The 9551-nt window shown below is 31.7% G+C and overlaps 1 protein-coding gene and 1 long non-coding RNA gene across 13 annotated transcripts in view; one reads left to right on the top strand and one right to left on the bottom strand.

The window, feature by feature from the left end:
- The window catches only part of tfec (transcription factor EC), an 82265-nt gene that overhangs the window by 2588 nt on the left and 70126 nt on the right, over positions 1-9551 (top strand). The window contains exons 2-9 of one of the 2 annotated variants that reach the window (XM_087246861.2): positions 423-458; positions 1635-1774; positions 1882-1962; positions 2859-2908; positions 3378-3478; positions 4207-4345; positions 4462-4595; positions 8552-8715. The gene's annotated coding sequence lies outside the window, so the exon portion shown is untranslated. Of the gene's footprint in view, positions 1-422; positions 459-1634; positions 1775-1881; positions 1963-2858; positions 2909-3377; positions 3479-4188; positions 4346-4461; positions 4596-8551; positions 8716-9551 lie in introns of both variants that reach the window. The other variant, XM_087246860.2, reaches the window with a different exon arrangement.
- Positions 6796-9551, bottom strand: part of LOC141381572 (uncharacterized) — a 135608-nt gene continuing 132852 nt past the window's right edge. For all 11 annotated transcript variants that reach the window (XR_015482509.2, XR_015482508.2, XR_015482500.2 and 8 more), the window contains one exon: positions 6796-7133. This is a non-coding gene — a long non-coding RNA (uncharacterized LOC141381572). The remainder of the gene's footprint in view (positions 7134-9551) is intronic.

Below are 9551 nucleotides of genomic sequence, written 5' to 3' on the forward strand. Positions count from 1 at the left end.
GTAGTAGTTAACACCACTTAATATAAAGTGTGTCCATCTATTATTTCTCTTCAGAGCTCAGCAGCAAAAACAAGCCTTGCTTTTGTCATAGCAAGACAACGCCTTGGAGTCAAGATTCTGAAGGGTAGGTTATAAATATTTGTTGTTAATTATTATAATGGTTTTGCGTTAGAAATATTCAAGTCTCTTTTTTGTTATTTTATGCCAAACAAACAAATAAATAATAGTAATAAATTAAATCAATGAAGCTTTTTTTACATAATAGATTTAATTTGAGCCATTATTGTACTATATAATTACATTTGGTCCTAGTTTATATAAAGTGCATTAAATTATACATTGTCTAAATTATATTAATTGCAAGCACTTAGTTAGTTAAGGCCACTTTATATAAAGTAGGTCCATTAATTTTCTCTTCACAGTGAGCATTTAATGTGGGCATGTAAAGATTCTGAAGGGTAAGTTATAAATATTTGTTGTTATAATTATTATAATGCTTTTGTTTTAGAAATATACAAGTCTCTTTTTCGTTGTTTTTGCCAAACAAAGAAATAAATAATGGTAATAAATTAAATCAGTAGTTTAATGAAGCTTGTTTAACACACACATACACACACACACACACACACACACACACACACACACACACACACACACACACACACACACACACACGCACATGCACACACACACACACACACACACATATATATATATATACAGTTAAAGTCAGAATTATTAGCCCCCTCCTTTAAACTCTTGTTTCTTTTTTAAATATTTCCCGAATGATGTTTAACAGAGTAAGGAAATTTTTTACAGTATGTCTGATAATATTTTTTCTTCTGTAGAAAGTCTTATTTGTTTTATTTTGGCTAGAGTAAAAGCAGTTTTTAATTTTTTAAACATCATTTTCGGGACAAAATTGTTAGCCCCTTTAAGCTATATGTTTTTGCTAAAGTCTACAGAACAAACCATCGTTATACAATAATTTGCCCAATTACTCTCCTAACCTGCCTAGTTAACCTAACCAACCTAGTTAAGCCTTTAAATGTCACTTTAAGCTGTATAGAAGTGTCTTAAAAAATATCTAGTCAAATTTTATTTACTGTCATCATGGCAAAGATGAAATAAATCAGTTATTAGAGACGAGTTATTAAAAGTATTATGTTTAAAAATGCGTTGAAAAATATTCTCTCAATTAAACAGAAATTGGGGGAAAAATAAACAAGGGGCTAATTCAGGGGGGCTAATAATTCTGACTTCATATTAAATTTGAGCCATTTTTGTACTTTTGTATAATTACATTTGGTCCTAGTTTATATTAAGTGCATTGTACTAAATTATACAGGGTGATTCAAAAAGTATACCACAAGTTTGAAAATCTGTGTTTAATTAAAGAAACATGATGGAAGCTTGGGTAATTAATCATTGCGAAGAACTTCAGAGCTTCGCTAAATCGATGATAGAAAGAAGCTTAAAGCTTAGCTCTCCTTTTCTTCTTTGCAGAGTTCTCGATTTTTAAAGTTGTGGTACTTTTTGAATCACCTCTGCATTGTCTAAATTATATTGAATGCAAGCACATACTAGTTAAGGACACTTTATATAAAGTGGACCATATCTTTTTCTCTTCACAGTGTGCACTTAAAACAAGAGGACTTGGCAGTATTTAAACAGACCCGGCTCTCCAGGACGAGGCAGAAAGAAAAAAAAAAAACTGGCCTCTTCGGGTAAAGCACAACAAAGCCTTGAAGTGAGCAAGTCAAGATTCTGAAGGGTAAGTTTTAAATATTTGATGTTGTCATAATTATTATAAAGCTTTTGTTTGAGAAATAAACACTTGAATATATTCCTGTCTTTTTTTTGTTATTGTATTCTCTTCAGGACGAGATGGAAAGAAAAACACATGCCTCTTTGGTTTAAGCAGGACAAAGACTAAAAGTGGGCAATTGAGGATTCTGAAGGGTAAGTTTTAAAGATGTTTGGTTGTTTTATCTATAATTATTATTATGTTTGTGTTTTAGAAATGTACAATTGGTACGTAGACGTGTCTGAAAATGTGACTTATTTAATTTTGTTATTTGATGCAACAAATGAAGAAATGGCATCAGTAGTTTTTTCTCTCTCATACTGTATTTGGATTTGATCGGAGGCATTTTTGTACTTTTTATAATTACTTTTGATCACAGCTTATATTAAGTGTGCTTTAATCTTGCATTAATCTAAATGCAAGTAGAGTGCTCAGCATATACAGGCCAGTAGCCAGGGGGGTTCAGGCGGTTTGAAAGACCCATCCCTCACTGACAAAAGTCCAGAGATTGTCCCATACATGAACTTATTTTACTGTTTTGACTACCAGCCATAATAAATTGTGAAAATAACCCATCAACAAAGTTTTTAAGACCAAGCAGAACCCTGTATTGGCTCTTGGTACCTAATTTGGGACAGCAAATTTAGCACGCCTAAGTCACACTGAAGTCACACTGTGCCAAATTCAGCATCCCAAATTCTTACTGTTGAATGTGCTGGCCAGTTTGTAATTAGCCTAGTAATTAATGACAATAGTCTACGTTTTTATTATTATTAAAAGTTTCTTTCTAATAACATATGATGTAAATCTTTAGGAAATGCTTTTGGTACATTAAAAAGTGCAGTTATGAGGACCATCCGACAAGCTAATGCAGCAAAAAAAAAAAAAAAAGCTTAAAAAGTCACTAAACTGCAGTATTTAAACCTCATAATTAAATAGAAAAAAGGCTAATATATGCAAAAAGATCCACCCCATTCACCAGGCTGACTACAGACCTGATATACGAGTACGTCTCTCATCAATCACTCATTTAAATGAATATTTCCTATAGGATGCTGTACATGGTGGTGGATGAGGAGAACAGAAAACCGTTTTATAAATGTAAGGAGTTATTATTATTATTACATTATTATATTTGTGTACGTATTAGTCAGTACTGAAGCCAAATCTGGAGCTAATTACACAAAAAAACTTACGATAACGGTCTAAAATTAGTACACACAAGGGGAAAATATTAAATTAAAAATGAAACTGAGAAAAAAATCAAGAGAAACAAAAAACCTATAAAATACTGTGGAAATTTTGTAGGTTTTAAATGTTTCACATGAGTTTAAATGTATGATCTTTCTATTTTCAAAGATATTCGGTGACCAGACTCTTAATTTAATGAATATAACTGTTTAATAAATCTGTTTTGTTTAAATGCACCAAAATATGTTGTTTATATTCTCTGAGAAATGCTTCATAAATATTCATTTTCAAACTGGCATGTACTCATTTATCCAGAGCACTGTACATAATAGTGAAGGAAACTCACATATAGTGCGGGCATGTATTTTTCTCTTTACAGTGTGCACTTCTTAAAACAAGAGGACTTGGCAGTATTTAAACACACCCGGCTCTCCAAGACAAAGCAGAAAGAGAAAACATGCCTTTTTGGTTAAAGCAAGAGTAAGTTGGTTTGTTTGTAGTCATTTTGTTTTTGTTTTAGAAATGTACAATTGATTAGCATATAAAAATGTGCCTCATTTCATTTTGTTATTTGATGCAACAAATGAAAAAATGGCATATTTTAATGAAGGTTTTTGGTTTGATTTGATGCATTTGTGTCCTTTTTATAATTGCATTTGGTCCTAGTTTATATTAAGTGTGCTTTACCAAATGATTAATCTGAATGCAAGTACAGTGCTCAATATATATGAGTGATATTATCAATACTCCCTATGGGATGCTATACATTATTATATTTGTGTATGTATTAGTCAGTACTAAAGCCTAATCTGGAGCTAATCTACCAAAATAACTTACGATAACGGTCGAAAATTAGTACTGCCAAGGAGAAAATATTAAATTAAAAAGATGAAAAAAAAATCGAGAGAAACACAAAATAAATATATAATATTGTTGAAATTTAGCAGTTTGTAAATGTTTTGCATGATTTTACCTGTAATATCTCTCTATTTTCGAATATGTTCGGTGACCAAACAATTATTTAATGAATATAACTGTTTATTAAATCTGTTCTGTTCAAATACACCTAAATATATTGTCTATAATCTCTTAGAATTAGATCATAAATATTCATTTTCAAACTGGCATGTACTCATTTATCCAGAGCACTGTACATAATAGTTAAGGAAACTCATATAAAGTGGGACCAGGTATTTTTCTCTTCACAGTGTGCACTTAAAACAAGAGGACTTGGCAGTATTTAAACAGACCCGGCTCTCCAGGACGAGGCAGAAAGGAAAAAAAAAACATGCCTCTTTTGTCAAAGCAAGACAAAGCCTTAAAGTGGGCAATTCAAAATTCTGAAGGGTAAGTTTTTGCAAGAAAAAGAAAGAGAGAAGACGGAGGGGAAAAAGTTATCTAAGCCATTACGCTCCTTCACAATAGCTCTGGTTGAAGTTGTGCCTCTTCTGATCTTCTCTCAGCTGGACTTCTGCTTTCCAGCCTGTCTCCTCTGATCTCCAGTCATCCGAGAGGTTTTTCTGTCAGCCTGCGAGCTGTCAAAGTAGCCCTGGAATCAAACGCCACTCCATGCTCAGCTATGATCAAAGCGGCACAGGTGAGGCAGACACAGAGACACATACAATTGGCATCTAAAAAAGTACGCCGTCTCCCTCCCCTCCCTCCCTCCCTTCCTCCTGCTTTTTTTATTTTATCTCCTGACACCGAGAGGAGAAACGCAGAGCACATTGATCAGAATAAAGCAAAGTGATCAGGTTTTGAAGATGTGGGGGGAAGTTTGTTCTGGGCTCAAACTTTTGGACAAAGGGAATTCTGGGATACAGGTGAGGGCGCTGCATAAGGGGACACTTTAAATGCCTTTTTTTTTTTTTTTGAGGCGGCTTTGAAAAGGATTTACCCTGTTGATAGTCCTCTCAAGTCAAAAGCATCTTTTATTTTTATTTCTAGTAGCTTTTATTAGGTTTTCTACATCAAATATCAATCAAATCATTCATTTAACACTAACACTCCCCCAAATAAACACTTCCCTTCCTCAACAGCCTATAACCTCCCAATGAAAACACTAAAACATAATTAATAAGTAAAATAAACAAATCAAACCAAATTAAATTGTATTCATCTATTATTGCTCAGCTTAAGAATTAAGAGAGTTAGCCAGCAGGTAATCTAAATAGGGGAGCCACACCTTGTCAAAGAGTCTATAAAGAACCAGTAAGTGCAGAATTTAATGCAAGTAAACACTTAATTTATCCGGGCATCAACAGAGACGTGTTTCCACTTTAAAAGGAGGAGATGTCTTACTAGTAAAGTAATAAAAGCTAAAGCCTTTAGGATCATTACTGAAAGGTTAGCATCTACTGCCAACCCCAAAATGGCCAGAAGTGGATTTTTCATCTTTTATTTTTTGATGAAATGACCACACACACATACTCAGATAAAACTATGTCCTGCATAGTTAAGCTCCAACTTCCTTCAACACACCTGCCTGGAAGTTTCAAGTATACCTGGAAAGAGCTTGATTAGCTGCTTTAGGTGTGTTTAATTGAATTTGGAACTAAATTATGCAGGACAGCGGCCCTCCAGGACTGAGTTTGGACACCCCTGTTTTAGATCAAGGCTCTATTTTTCGTTATTAACTGTATTTATCTATACGTACGAGTCAAAAGAGAGTTTTTCGTTTTGTATCAGTGTTCAAGCGTCATATTTAAAACACTGAAAGTTAATTAACATAAATAATTTCCTACAAATTATTTATAATAAAAGAAAATAAATCAAACCAAATTAAATTGTATTCATCTATTATTGCTCAGCTTAAGAATTAAGAGAGTTAGCCAGCAGGTAATCTAAATAGGGGAGCCACACCTTGTCAAAGGGTCTATAAAGAACCAGTAAGTGCAGAATTTAATGCAAGTAAACACCTAATTTATCCGGGCATCAACAGAGACGTGTTTCCACTTTAAAAGGAGGAGATGTCTTACTAGTTGTAGTAAAAGCGAAAGCCTTTCGGACCATTTCTGTAGTTTCCATTTCATAGTTTAGCTCCAACTTCCTTTAACACACCTGCCGGGAAGTTTCAAGTATACCTGGACAGAGCTTGATTTATCAGGTGTGTTTTATTGAGGTTGGAACTAAATTATGCAGGACAGCGGCCCTCCAGGAACAAGTTTGGACACCCCTGTTTTAGATCGAGGCTCTAGTTTTCTTTATTAACTTTATTTATTTATATGTTTGAGTCGAAAGACAGTTTTTCGTTTTGTATCAGTGTTCAAGCGTCATATTTAAAACACTGAAAGTTAATTAAAATAAATAATTTCATTCAAATTATTTCTAATAAAAATGATGAATATGTACACTATGTAAAACCCGATAAGTTAACTCCAATCGTTTGAGGAAACCCATTGCGACAAATCTTTTAAGTTTTGAAACCAAATGGTTTGAGTTCTGTAAACTCAAAATGTACTGAATCATAGACACTTTGAGTTTACATCACCAAACATTTAGACTATTAATAACTTAAAACACTTTAAATCCAGTCATCAAATCTATATGTGTTCGAGTCCAAACAAATGTATAGCTGCTCAAAAGGCTTGAGGAAACCGATTGCGGAAAATGGTTTAAGTTGACTGAGCTCAAAAAAAGAAAGTTAGTCAACTTAAATGGTTTGCCGCAGTCAGTTTCCTCAAACCTTTTGAGCAGCTATACAATTGTTAGGAGTTAATCTGTTACCTGAACACAAATAGATTTGAACAAAGCAAAAACTATCAAGTGTAAACAAGAAATTACATAATAATAAGGTATTTAAAGCCAAAATTATTTAAATATTTATTTCACTCAAGCATATCTAGAACAAAACAAGTTATCATGTATTAAACAAATGGTCTGTGGATGTAGAGCAAATGTAATCAATCAATTGAGTCAGTGTTACCTTTTCACAAAACTAAGAAGGTAAAAAGAAGTCTTGAAGAAGTTCATATGAAGGGCAAAAACCAGAGTCTGTGCACTGAACCAGGATTTTGAAGGCATCACCATGTCATCTTCGAGAACATTTAAGTCATCTAGCACATCGATAGACAGCGTTCCCTCTCCCTTCTTGACAGCAATGATGGCAACAGCTTCCTGTTATGCCTGGTTGTCCCTGTAAATGCATTGAAACCATCTTTGTTAGTGAATATATCTCTATATATATTTATATGAATATATATTTATAGTTTAAATGACAGCAGTTTCTAATAAAAATTGTTAAAAAAATGTTGAGGTTTGACATTGTGTAAAAAATAATGCTTTTGATCAGTGAGGACTGATGTATTAAAAGTCACATTTAAGACTTGTAATCTTATGATTTTAACATTAATGCATGTATTTAGACTTACTATTCAAATAATTTACATAGAACTCAACTGTAAAGGACAGAAAAATCAACACAAGGGATATTCAGCACTAATTGTTTCATAAAAAGCTTCCTAATCTAAATTTCTTTGTGAACATGATATAAAAAATGAAGAAAATAAGTGAAATGTAATCATAAGTTGCAATTATAATAAATCAATCAAAAAGCAAGTGTTTTTTTATGTAATATATGACTTTTCTCCTGATTCACAATTTTAAATACTGTAACTCAATATAGAAAGTGAAATTAATCATTCTGTTTTGTTTAGTAAAGGGGATTTACTTATTGGCCATTCCCAGACCACATTATTAACACTAAACTAGTAAATACCTAAATTAAAAATGATCAATTACAATTAGAAATAAACCGATAATAATGCAAGTGATATCCAACACTATTTGTTTAACGGAGGGAATTAGCCTACTGACAACTCATTTGGGAATATAATCAAAGGATCATGTGACGCAAGAGTTGAACTGTTGAAGCTTTGCCATCATAAAAATTAATTACAATCTAAAACATATTTAAAACAAACATGTTTTCCTTTAGTTTTTTTCTTTAATTGTAAAACTAACAAAATTAACAAATATTTATTTACATTTTTACTGTATTTTCACTCAAAAATTAGCCTAGTATAAGAGATTATCAAAAATTGTACAAGCCCCCAAACACCTGAATGTTCTACATCTAAATTAAACGATTAGTATCATCCCATCCTCATATTAACACAAATAGTTTGATATTTGCAGCCAAATGACATCTAACGTGACATTTAATATTACATAATGACGACTCATATGACATTTCAGACGTCACAGCCAATAGCCAGAAGAAGATGAACAAACAGGGCTTTTTTTCCTCTTTCTCAAACACACACATATAATCTGAAACACAAAAATAACATTAAATAGTTCACTAATTGTTTAAACCAAACATCTATTATTCAGGCACAATCCTCAATCAAGCTGTTAAAACTAAATAAACATCTTCTTTTCCCCTAGTGTTGTCTAATAAAAACATTTATGATCACCCTTTCAGCAAAAGAAGCGCAGTTATTGTGCCAAAAGTTTAATATTAGCATGACATCACCATCAATCGTCAATACTCACATTCAACCCCAAAATAGGAAATAATGTTATATAATGAAATAACGTCTCACTTTTTAGGCTCGAGATGCATGTTAAAGAGATGTAGAGACTTCCCATTTGCACCCGGTTCAATGGACGAAGAAAAAGAGGAAACAGATCAAGATTTATATCGGACTGAGTCCTGATGACTTGAAAGCGAGCGCTGACTTCACTGAAAACTTGCCTGCGGCCGACAATCACAGGTAATTTACATTTCTAATTGAATTTAATCTAAGTCTTACACAAAAGAGATTGTTAATCTTGTGCCATACATCTGAAACTTTCTAATAATGATTATAAAGAAATATTATAAATGCTTGTGTGTGTGTGTGTGTGTGTGTGTGTGTGTGTGTGTGTGTGGTGTAAGATAGACTGGTATTATTCAAAAAGCTGTAAATATAGGCTTACTGTATTATACTGATCTGCCTGCTTATATGTTAAGAATTACTTTCTAAAACAATAATCACATTGATCAAATATAACAAATCTGATTAGGTAATTGCTATACAGCAATATAATATAATATAATATAATATAATATAATATAATATAATATAATATAATATAATATAATATAATATAATATAATATAATATAATATAATATAATAGATATAATAGATATAATATAATATAATGTTATATAATAAATATAATATAATATAATATTTTTGATGCAAAGATGCCTTAATATAATATAATATAATATAATATAATATAATATAATATAATATAATATAATATAATATAATATAATATAATATAATAATATTATATTATATTATATTATATTATATTATATTATATTATATTATATTATATTATATTATATTATATTATATTATAATATAACCAAAGGTACATTTTGGTTTCTTATGGTACAAATGATGTCCTCAAAGGTACAAACTGCAGTGGTACACATTTGTTTCTTTGTCTTAAGGTACAGTTCTGTCCCATAAAAAAATACAGCCCCAGTGACAAGGGTTTGTACCTTCTTTGGTACAAGAATGTACCATTTTTTTCTGAGAGTGTATAATATA

Source organism: Danio rerio, chromosome 4 (genome assembly GCF_052040795.2).
Source record: "Danio rerio strain M-AB ecotype USA chromosome 4, GRCz13ab, whole genome shotgun sequence".
Lineage (NCBI taxonomy): Eukaryota > Metazoa > Chordata > Actinopteri > Cypriniformes > Danionidae > Danio > Danio rerio.